This window comes from Tachysurus fulvidraco, chromosome 14 (genome assembly GCF_022655615.1).
Source record: "Tachysurus fulvidraco isolate hzauxx_2018 chromosome 14, HZAU_PFXX_2.0, whole genome shotgun sequence".
Lineage (NCBI taxonomy): Eukaryota > Metazoa > Chordata > Actinopteri > Siluriformes > Bagridae > Tachysurus > Tachysurus fulvidraco.
Genome location: NC_062531.1, coordinates 24,181,185 through 24,193,684, shown reverse-complemented (window position 1 = coordinate 24,193,684; position 12,500 = coordinate 24,181,185). Strand labels below are relative to the sequence as shown.

At 43.0% G+C, this 12,500-nt stretch overlaps 1 long non-coding RNA gene across 2 annotated transcripts in view; it reads right to left on the bottom strand.

Moving 5' to 3' along the window:
- Positions 1-12,500, bottom strand: part of LOC113651258 — a 64,346-nt gene that overhangs the window by 39,350 nt on the left and 12,496 nt on the right. For both annotated transcript variants that reach the window (XR_007137779.1, XR_007137780.1), the window contains exon 2: positions 2,680-2,799. This is a non-coding gene — a long non-coding RNA (uncharacterized LOC113651258). The remainder of the gene's footprint in view (positions 1-2,679; positions 2,800-12,500) is intronic.

The following is a 12,500-nucleotide window of genomic DNA, read 5'->3' as shown; positions in this document are numbered from 1 at the left end:
GTTATCAGACTCCGCACTGCCAATTTTCCATTAACACTTCATTCTTTTCACACATGAGCAACAGCACGGGACAGTGTTGCCAAAACAATTACATGAGAACCTGATGACTCGCTACATTGTGTACACACACAGACAGACAGACACACACACACACACACACACACGCACAACCCTTCTTTCCGGTGACTGAGCTATAAAGAAATGAAACCCAGAAAGCTTAATTAAATAAAAGCTGGCCGGCTGAAGAAGTGCCGGTTACCTAGCAACTAAACAGGTAAGAAACGGTGTAACCGTCAAACTTCAAGCAGTGACAGAGAGAGAGAGCGAGAGAGAGAGAGAGAGAGAGAGAGAGAGAGAGAGAGAGAGAGAGAGAGAGAGAGAGAGAGAGAGAGAGAGAGAGAGAGAGAGAGAGAGAGAAAATACTCATTACTGATTGGTCCAAAGTTAGCCGCAAAAACTGAATTGCCTAACCAAACACATGATGCGCTTGTAGATAAAGTTTTAAGAACGCTGTTGCTAGGCAACCGGGAAACATGAACGATAAAGATAAACTAGGCGGTCACTTCAGCTGACACTTTAGCTAGCTAGCTAGACCGCAGCTATTAAGACTTTAGGAAGGATGTAAAAAAAAGAGTACACCAAGCACAATCTTGCTAACTAACTGCTGAGGCTAATCATTTTCCTAGCTTAGCATTTTTCTTGCTTAGCATTAAGACTTTTTTACAGACAACTGGAAAGATGCGTGACTGCTGATGTGGAGAGTTACCACATAAAGCACTCAATGCCACCAAATTCTTCCTCCTTTTTTTTTTTTACTTAGCCTTGAGTGTGACCCAAATCTCCACATAAACAAATGCCCACAACCTGGCGCTATCAGAAGATAGCTAATACTAATGCTGACATCGGCACAGAATTACCCATAATTCTCATCTAGTTTCTGTCATTTACCCTCACTCACTCACTCACTCACTCACTCATTTTCTACCGCTTATCCGACTTCTCGGGTCACGGGGCGTCATCGGGCATCGAGGCAGGATACACCCTGGATGGAGTGCCAACCCATCACAGGGCACACACACACTCTCATTCACACACACACACACACTACGGACAATTTTCCAGAGATGCCAATCAACCTACCATGCATGTCTTTGGACCGGGGGAGGAAACCGGAGTACCCGGAGGAAACCCCTGAGGCACGGGGAGAACATGCAAACTCCACACACACAAGGCGGAGGCGGGACTCGAACCCTGACCCTGACCCGAGGTGTGAGGCGAACGTGCTAACCACTAAGCCACTGTCATTCAACCTTCCAATAAAATTTTACTGGCATGAAAAACATCATAAAGTAGCCATCTGTAGGTTTCATGTTGTTAGAAGACACATTAGACAAGCGTAGAGTATGTGTGTGTGTGTGTGTGTGTGTGTGTGTGTGTGTGTGTGTGTGTGTGTGTGTGTGTGTGTGTGTGTGATCAATGTCCTTCATTTACATCATGCGAGGAGAAGCCTGCAGATTTACAAGCGTGCACGCACGCGCGCGTGTGTATGTGTGTGTGTGTGTGTGTGTGTGTGTGTGTGTGTGTGTGTGTGTGTGCGTGTGTGTGTGTGTGTGATAAATCTATGTGACAACATACATGGAAACGAACTGTGAGAGCTGACAGTTTTCAGCCATGTGCATGACACACATCAGAACTCAGACTCAAATCTGCTTGACGTGATCATCAGCCATTTTAAGAAAGTTTCAACGACACATAAGGCGACGTCCTGGTAGCCGTTTATACGGTGGAAATGTATTCATTACCCATAATGCACTGGAGTTATGTGTCAGATTGGACTACATTAGCAGTAAAGTACAGCTGGAGCTCATGCTGTGCTCATAAATAAAGGCGGATCTCATGTTTGTTTCATACAGAATGCTTTTTACATGCAATTAAAAAAAATCTTAAATATTTTTATCAAATTATAATAAATATAATTCAAATAAATTAAAAACCTAGAAATAAATCAAATATTTTAGATTAAATATTAGATTTGTCTATAATATAATAACCTGGTGGTCAATTCAAGTACAGTCAATGCTGAAATTATGAAAACAACAGGGCAGTATGTTTGGATGGATGGATGGATGGATGGATGAGAGGAAAATTGGAGATATTGTTTGATGAACAGATGGATGGATGGATGGATGGATGGCTGGATGGATGGATGGATGGATGGATAAATGAATGGATGGATGGATGGATTAGAGGAAAATTGGAGATATTGCTTGATGATGGATGGATGGATGGATGGATGGATGGATGGATGGATAGATGGATGGAGAGATAAATGGATGGATGGATGAAAGAAAAATTGGAGATATTGCTTGATGAACAGATGGATAGATAGATAGATAGATAGATAGATAGATAGATAGATAGATAGATAGATAGATAGATAGATAGATAGATAGATAGATAGATAGATAGATAGATAGATAGATAGATAGATGATTCATGAATTGGATTGATGGATTATATTAGATTGATGAGCAGGTAAATAAATGGGTGAATGGATGGATGGATGGATGGATGGATGGATGGATGGATGGATGGATGGATGGATGGATGGATGGATGGCTGGATGGATGGATGGATGGACACCCAGGTTAGGAGGAGGATAAATAAACAGAGACAGACCTGTAGGCTGTGATGCTGTAGGAGAGAGACGTGTTGACTTTCCTCTAGGAAATGATATGCCTTTACGTGCTGAGGCTGAATATCTGCTCTGTGCAGAAGGGGCACGTCATTCCTCAGCTTCTACAACACACACACACACACACACACACACACACACACACACACACACACACACACACACACACACACACGATTCAGTGAATCTGCACGAGATGCTACGGAACTTTTAATCGGTCCCAATCGGTGCAATATTTTCAATATTTACAATCTAACAATATTTGCAACACACACACACACACACACACACACACACACACACACACACACACACACACACACACAGGGATTCGATGACTCTGGAATGGCTGAAGATGTTATGAATGCGGGAGACGGTGCACACCAGATGTTCTCTGTGGCTGTGAAATTTAATGCTGTTCATGAATTTCATCTCTCTGCCAAAATCGTCTAAACCTTGTGTACACACTGACACCGGAGCAGAACACACACACAGACACACACACACACACACACACACACACACACACACACACACACACACACACACACACCATCTCTATTAAACCTTAAGCCAAAGTTATCTTTATAATGATTAGAATCCGAGCGCAGCCCGACCCAGCCGATGTTGTCTCTTTAACTCTATGACTAACACAAAGTCATTCAGTCACACCTACATGACTACACTCAATTACCGAGCGAGTGCCGTTAGGCATGTGCCAAAAATCCCATTTCTATATCGTGGTAATTGCCTAACCCTTTATTACAGTTTACAAAGAAGGAATAGACTCTAGTAAAAATCTTAAATAATAAAAGTCGCCCTTCTGCACGCGACAGACGCCTCCTACGTGTGATCTTTCCCTCCCGCTTCCTCATCTACAGTACAGGATGGAGGATTAGTGCAGATTTTTTTTAGACATTCGGTTTAGGAAAATAACCCAAATGTACAGTATATGTGATGCAGCCGGGTGTGTTGAGATTGTACTATTTATCCGTTTATAGTTACATCCTGTGACGTCTGTGAGAGAGAAGTTATCTCTTACATTATAGCAGTTATAAGTCGTTTCCTCAGCAGCCTCTCGTTTAGTCTCTGTTGTCAACGTGATAAGACAAAAAGTCCGAAGCCTGAACGACATTATAACCTTTTCTTATTTTACTTTTTTTAAATATAAAATAATTCATATCGCCTGTTCTGTCATTTTTCTTTCGGTGGATAGGTGAAGAAGTGGACAAACAAACAGATCAAGAAACAGACTTGGATGGATGAATTGACAAGGCAGGGCAATAATGGATGGATGGATGAATGAGTGACTAAGTAAATTAAATAAAGGGTTAGCGTGATGATTGGATGGATGGATGGATGGATGAATAGGTGAATGGATGAAAAAATGGGTGTATGAATGGATGAAAACCTAAATGATGAATGGATGGATGGATGGATGGATGGATGGATGGATGGGTGGTTGGATGGATCAGATTGATGGATGGATGGATGGATGGATGGATGGATGGATGGATGGGTGGTTGGAATGACAGTTACGTAAATAAATGGCCGGATGCTAAATGGATGTTAGGATGGATGGTTGGGTGGATGGATTGATAAATAAGATGTTAGATGGATAAATAGATGGATGGATGGATGGATGGATGGATGGATGAATAGTTAGATAGATGTCTGGATGTATAAAAGGCAAAATTAATTGATCAATGGAAAGACAGATGTTCGTGAATTAGATGGTTATGTGAATAGTTGGATGGATGGATGGATGGATGGATGGATAGATGAATGGATAGATAGAAGGATGAATGGACAGATGAAAATCTAGATGGATGGACGGATGGGTGGATTGATGGATAAATGGATGAAAACATCTAAACATCTCGGATAATGTGGTGTGTGTCTGTGTGTCTGTGTGTCTGTCTGTGTGTCTGTCTGTGTGTCTGTCTGGCTGTGTGCCTGTGTGTCTGTGTGTCTGTGTGTCTGTCTGTCTGTGTATCTGTGTGTCTGTCTGTCTGTGTGTCTGTGTGTCTGTGTGTCTGTCTGTCTGTGTGTCTGTCTGTGTGTCTGTCTGTGTGTCTGTCTGGCTGTGTGCCTGTGTGTCTGTGTGTCTGTCTGTCTGTGTATCTGTGTGTCTGTGTGTCTGTCTGTCTGTGTGTCTGTCTGTCTGGCTGTGTGTCTGTGTGTCTGTCTGTCTGGCTGTGTGCCTGTGTGTCTGTCTGTCTGTGTGTCTGTCTGTCTGGCTGTGTGTCTGTCTGTCTGTCTGTGTGTCTGTCTGTCTGTCTGTCTGTGTGTCTGTCTGTCTGTGTGTCTGTCTGTCTGTCTGGCTGTGTGTCTGTCTGTCTGTGTGTCTGTGTGTCTGTCTGTCTGTGTGTCTGTCTGTCTGTGTGTCTGTGTGTCTGTCTGTCTGTGTGTCTGTCTGTCTGGCTGTGTGTCTGTGTGTCTGTTTGGCTGTGTGTCTGTGTGTCTGTCTGGCTGGCTGGCTGTGTGTCTGTCTGGCTGTGTGTCTGTCTGGCTGTGTGTCTGTGTGTCTGTTTGGCTGTGTGTCTGTCTGTCTGTCTGGCTGTGTGTCTGTCTGGCTGTGTGTCTGTCTGGCTGTCTGGCTGTGTGTCTGTGTGTCTGTGTGTCTGTTAGTCTGTCTGGTTGTGTGTCTGTGTGTCTGTCTGGCTGTGTGTCTGTGTGTCTGTGTTTCTGTTAGTCTGTCTGGCTGTGTGTCTGTCTGGCTGTGTGTCTGTCTGGCTGTGTGTCTGTGTGTCTGTTAGTCTGTCTGGCTGTGTGTCTGTGTGTCTGTCTGGCTGTGTGTCTGTCTCTCTGTCTGTCTGTGTGTCTGTTAGTCTGTCTGGCTGTGTGTCTGTTTGGCTGTGTGTCTGTCTGGCTGTGTGTCTGTGTGTCTCTCTGGCTGTGTGTCTGTGTGTCTGTCTGTCTGTGTGTCTGTCTGGCTGTGTGTCTGTCTGGCTGTGTGTCTGTGTGTCTGTCTGGCTGTGTGTCTGTCTGGCTGTGTGTCTGTCTGGCTGTGTGTCTGTGTGTCTGTCTGGCTGTGTGTCTGTCTGGCTGTGTGTCTGTGTGTCTGTCTGGCTGTGTGTCTGTGTGTCTGTCTGGCTGTGTGTCTGTCTGTCTGTCTGGCTGTGTGCCTGTGTGTCTGTCTGGCTGTGTGTCTGTGTGTCTGTCTGGCTGTGTGTCTGTGTGTCTGTCTGTCTGTGTGTCTGTCTGGCTGTGTGTCTGTGTGGCTGTGTGTCTGTGTGGCTGTGTGTCTGTTTGTCTGTGTGTCTGTCTGGCTGTGTGTCTGTGTGTCTGTCTGGTTGTGTGTCTGTCTGGCTGTGTGTCTGTGTGTCTGTCTGGTTGTGTGTCTGTCTGGCTGTGTGTCTGTCTGGCTGTGTGTCTGTGTGTCTGTCTGGTTGTGTGTCTGTCTGGCTGTGTGTCTGTCTGGCTGTGTGTCTGTGTGTCTGTCTGGTTGTGTGTCTGTCTGGCTGTGTATGAACTCTTATTAGGAGGACGAGCACATGAATAAACAGAACCTTGTGATGTATGTAGTCATTATGGATATAGGATTATAATGAGGTTCTGATTAATCACCAGCGTGCTCCAGCTTCACGTGTATGAAGTTTTAGGAGTCGTGGAGAAGCGGTCTGGACGTCTTTCACAGCATGGGATAGTAAAGGGATTCAATATCTTTACCTGATTCTTTCTTTTTAAAGCAGCGTGAAGTGATAGCAGAGATATTTCCTGCTCTGTTAGAGGATTAGATACATGCTAGGACAAACCCTGTCCACTCAGTTAGCCCCTTGGCTTGTTTTGCCTGAGCACAGGAAGCAGGAAGAGCAAAAGAAGCGCTTATTAATTCATAGCAGCGCTCATGTGGAACCGGGGAGCGGCTTTGTGTTGCCGATTGGCCTCGGAAACGCTACACTGCAGACACACGCATCACTTCAGCACGGCTAAAATTAGACTAGTGCATGTGAGGGGCGTGGGTAATGTACATTTGCAAACATACATGTTTCATGCTGTGTGTGTGTGTGTGTGTGTGAGTGTGTGTGTGTGTATACGCTAAACAGACTGCATTACCTTTGCTCAGTTAACTTTTTTTTATTTATATATATATATATAGAAAACATTTTATTTTTATTTATTTATTTATTTTAGTGTTCTAAAATGTGATCATCTAAAATCTTCTCATTGATTCATTCATTTTCTACCGCTTATCCGAACTTCTCGGGTCATCTCAGGTGTCATCGGGCAGCGAGGCAGGATACACCCTGGACGGAGTGCCAACCCATCACAGGACACACACACACTCTCGTTCACTCACTCACACACACACACACTATGGACAATTTTCCAGAGATGCCAATCAACCTACCATGCATGTCTTTGGACCGGGGAAGGAAACCGGAGTACCCGGAGGAAACCCCCGAGGCACGGGGAGAACATGCAAACTCCACACACACAAGGCGGAGGCGGGAATCAAACCCCCAACCCTAAGTCACCGTGCCCCCCTCCATAATCTCCATGCAGTAAGGTTTTGTGATGCATCGATACGACACTGGTTCCGTTTAAATAATCAAATAACCAAAAAGGCTTTCAAAAATTCACTAAAATGAGCTAAAGTGTAAACAAAGTCTAGTGTATGCTATTGTGCTAATGTACAAGATGAATCCTGGGTGATAAATCAAAACTATCAAATAAATAAATCTGACAAATGACCGCATGTGAAAGAGAGAGCGAGCACTTCCTTTAGACGAGCACTGAGCACCGAGACGCTTCGAGTTCAGGCATCGGTTGAAACTCATCCCAGTTTCGATGCCTCAACACTTTTCCGTCTGTCTTCCGGTGTCGTTTCATCGTCATCCGGATTTAATCTGTCATGTGGTTATAAATGGAATGAAATGTTGTTGTTTTTTTTTTTATATGAAAACACTGAGCTCTCATGCAGATTATTATGAAATGACAAAATAAAAAAAACGTAATTAAAAGCTGATTCGGAAAAAAATGAAGCCAATATATATACTTTTATATATACTTATTTATATACTTTTGACTTTTGAGCCCTTCTGTACATTGTGGTCAGTTTGAGAGAGTGTGTGTGTGTGTGTGTGTGTGTGTGTGTGTGTGTGTGTGTGTGTGTGTGTGTGTGTGTGTGTGTGTGTGTGTGTGTGTGTGTGTGTGTGTGTGTCATTTCTCATCAGCTAAAACCCCATCTGTGTGTGAGGGCAGAGGGAAACCCTGCCCCCTTGCATGAAGCTTCCTCTTTAATGTCCAGAGGCTGTGAGTTTAGTAGATCAACAACAAAGCAGCACACACACACACACACACACACACACACACACACACACACACACACACTCGCACACACAATCACAAACAAGGTCAATTACGTACACGCGCTTCACCCTGTCTGCTGATGTGACTTTTAGTTAGTTTTTGGTGTCATGGGTTTGGTAGAATAGTTACACATGGCTGTATTTGGTAAATAATAACACACACACTACAGACGTGAGGCCGTCAACTGTTCGCGTGATCTCTACAAGATAATAGAGAGCAATGGATCGAGATTCAGTCCCTCTAGGATTTCGCACTTATGCAGTCAGAGAAATTAACGCAAAATCGAGCAAAATCTCCGAGATATCCGTTTTTAAGAGCACCAAAAAAAACAAAAAAACACCAAAATCGTATCACATTGCAGTTTAGACAAATCAAGCACTCCAAACCCAGATCTCCTTCCTCACCAGCTCTTCTTCGGCACGTCTTCGGCCTTCTCTCTATGCTACAGCGTTCAGGTCCGAGCTTTATTATACATCATCCAAAAAGTTCATTCATTCATTTTCTACCGCTTATCCGAGCCTGTGCCGATCTCAGGCGTCATCGGGCATCGAGGCATGATACACCCTGGACGGAGTGCCAACCCATCACAGGGCACAGAGATACACACACACTCATTCACTCACACACTCATCCAACAAGTTTTATTTCTTTAATCAGATAACGTTTTCTTCTCCTCCGATCAAAGAGAATCGATCACGTAAGTAATGATACATGACGGCGTGGTGTAATGCAGCAGCCTGAAACATTTTCAATTCTCTTATACCAAAGTGACTAAACCGAAGGATTTTTAGCTACACGATCCTGCGAAACACTGTCATCACGCTTATGAGCAAGAAACCACAGAACGTCAGCTGGTCTATCCTGAAGATGTGGGAAAATAAACATATATTTATTTATATATTATTTTATTATACGCACCCACCGAACACGTCCCGTATAAACGCTCAGTATTCGGTTTTCCGGTTTGTTCGGCGATCGCAAACATCTATGACGGAGAGATTCGAGGTGGTGATGGCGCACGGAAATGGTAAGAGCGATGAAAAGATCTACTTCCTGTGATTGGAGGAAGCTTTCTCGCTAGAGACCGAGGTTCGCTATATATCTAATCCTGCACGTCATCCACCATCCGGCTGAATTTGCAACCACGTGGCTGCAGCGTGCGACCTTCAACAGATTGACCTCCAGCTCCGTGTCCCCGGTTCTTCTCCCATGGATGATGTTTTTGGAGGAAGAGCTGGTGTTTCGAACGACTTGAGCGAGATTTTCTCCAAACCCAGGATTCTTCAGCATTGTTATTCTTTGTGTATGTTTTAAACACGTCTTGTTACGATAACCTTGAGTACTTTTAAATAAAGAAGGCTGGAGGTGTGTGTGTGTGTGTGTGTGTGTGTGTGTGTGTGTGTGTGTGTCTGTGTGTGTGTTGAGAAGCCGCATGCTGGAGCTCTGTACTGCCTCTGGCCTCCAGAGAAACCCAGGCAGTATATTTATAGCTCGCTCCGCCCTCAGCTGCACATTTTCACACCCCCCACCCTCTTGCCTTGGGGCAATTAGCACCAGCAAGCCCAGGAAGACTGGTAAACATGCGAAAGTCTGCGAATGCCAACGACGTCTGGACGCGGGCCATCTTCGGTGATCAAAGAGGAAATGCAATCAGGAGGAAAGAAAAGAGATGGAAAGAGATTCACTGTGGTAAAAAAAAAAATTTGTGGTAACGTCGCTCGTTCCTCGTCCACCTGATCCGTTAAACGATAACGCACACGCATCAAGGAACGGTTAAAACACACACACACACACACACACACACACACACACACACTCACAAACCCCTTCTCATATTTCTCACAAATGTATTTGAAGATGTACAGTAGCAAGGACATACTGGAGTTACGTAATAGAAGTTTGGGTCACCTAATATCTTTTTTCGGGAAATCTCTGCCTCAAACCATGTCCAGCTCTTCAGGGATGTGTGGTTTAGGAGAGAGTGTGACAATGTCATGTCACAACACAACATTAAGCGAGTATTCGACTTGGACAAACCAAAAATATGTCAAAAAAAAAACCCTGTCTAATTCACACCACGGATGACGGGCATGTGCCGAGACTGACTCATGACCTGTACACACGTTCTGATATTTATATACACAAAACAAACTGCCTTACGCCACAATGTCACTCGCACATTACACAAGAACATAAATCTAGAGCAGCTAATAAAACACTCTCGCAGTGAATTCTGCCATATAAGACTTCAAACATCAGTCTGACAAAAACGAGCAAAAACGTGTTTACATAATTAGCGATGTTAAACAGGCTTTAGTGTGTGAAGTAAATCATTTCAAGCTGCTCGATTTACAAACCATTGCATGTATTTTTTACTAATCAGTCTGCGGCAGGAGTCAGACTCCGGTGCACAAACAGCACTAACTCACTTTCAACACGATCGTTTGGGTATCAAGCCTAAGGACAATGAAATAATTAAGTTATGCGAGTGAATGTGTGCTGGATGTTTTGCACTCTGTTGAAGGAGGCTGCTATTAAATTGCAAAACCCTGAACACAGCACACCGCACGATAAAAACTAACGAAAGCATCCAAATCGATACCGAAGAAGAACAGAAACAAAACTGATTCAAACCCAAATCAAACCCAAATAAGGATAAGAATCAAAACAGACTCGGAATCAAATCGGAATCGGAATAAAATACAAATAAAAAAAAACTGATGCATAACAGAATCTAAACAGAATATAAATCAGAATCAAATCCGATTCACAATACGATCAACATTAAAACAGAATACGAATCAGAATCAAAACTGTTTCACGATAAATTTAGTATCAAAACAGAATATGAATCGGAATGATAAAAAAAAACGATTCACAACAGACTCGGAATCGAGACGTAATAGAAATCCGAATAAAATAAAATAAAATAACAACAGAATCAGAATCAAAACTGATTCATAACAGATTCAGAATCGAAACAGAATACGATTCTGAATCAAAACCGATTTACAACAATCAGAATACAGAACGTAATCTGATCAGAATCACTTTATTGGCCGGGGACACTTGCATGACCTAGAAATTTGTCTCAGTAGTTCAGAAATAGTTCAGGTCAAACAGAACAAATGATATAAATATATAAATAAGATAAATGCAAAAATTTTAAACAGTACAAATAATACTCGGGTTAGTAGCTCGGGTTTCTCTTCATTCACGCACAAATCTTTTGGGAAGTCGTGGCCTAATGGTTAGAGAGTCTGACTTGTAACCCGAAGGTTGTGGGTTCGAGTCTCGGGCTCGGCCCCCCTTCTTCTCCCCCCGTATCAAATCAATATGGGACGCGATTTGTCCCGTATTTTACATAGATCCACATTATACATGCAAATCACCCCACCCGCATTGTGTGGAGACGTGTCCTATTCTGCCACTGATTGGGTAATATTCGTTACCATCGTTAGTTTGATTGGTTTGTTTTAGGGTTACGGGGCCGTGAATCACGGCCAATCAGAGTCAGAGGAGGGCGGGACGCCGCCTCGCCGGTTCTTTTAACAGAGTCAGAGGAGGGCGGGACGCCGCCTCGCCGGTTCTTTTAACAGAGTCTGAGTGAATGAAAATCCATAAGAAACGATGACACCTTTAGATATCCACTTGCGTCCAGCTCTGGAAGATCTTTTGCAAGTTTCCAAGTTATAATTACTAAGTTATGGATCTGTTCATTTAATAATAAGTTAATAAAATATGGTTCACATCTCACAAGTTCCTCCGAAAGCTTATTTTTGTGTTCTCAGTCACACTTTGTTGCCGTATATTTATTATTGTCATAGCTGTGTATTCAATATGACCACTTAAGTTGTGATAGTGAGAGACTGAGTGCATCTGTTCACACTGATTTCAATAGCAGACATCTTATTATAATGTCCAATGTAGGTGGCAACCCTAAACACAACAGAAAGACTTACTAAGTGGAATCTTTCTGAGAGGATGTGGATCTGACGAAGACGTACATCTACTATCGAAAGTACATTTGGAATTGATGTGATTATCTAGATGATTTGAAGTACATAATGAAATGAAATGACTTTGTGTGAGATAGACGTCCTGTTAACTACATAAGCCTCCAGAGACAGAAGTTTCATTTATTTATTTATTTATTTGTTTGTTTGTTTGTTTGTTTGTTTGTTTGTTTTAAATAGCCCAACATGCTCTGGCTGATTGAACACATTTGGTGTGAATTTGACATTTTGTAGATCCATCGATTTAACATACATCAATCTTCTTCATTCAGAAACAGACTATTGGAGTGCGCGCGCTCGTCTTTCCACTCCGATTGGTTTTAACATCGGGCTAGGGTTAATTAAATCTCGCCCATTATGACCACGCTATTCGATTAGCCTCTGCGACTCTGGAAGAAAGAGATGGAGATGCAGAGAAATATCACAGGGAATGATAGAAGGGAAAAAAAAAAAAAAAACACTGCCCTTTCCAT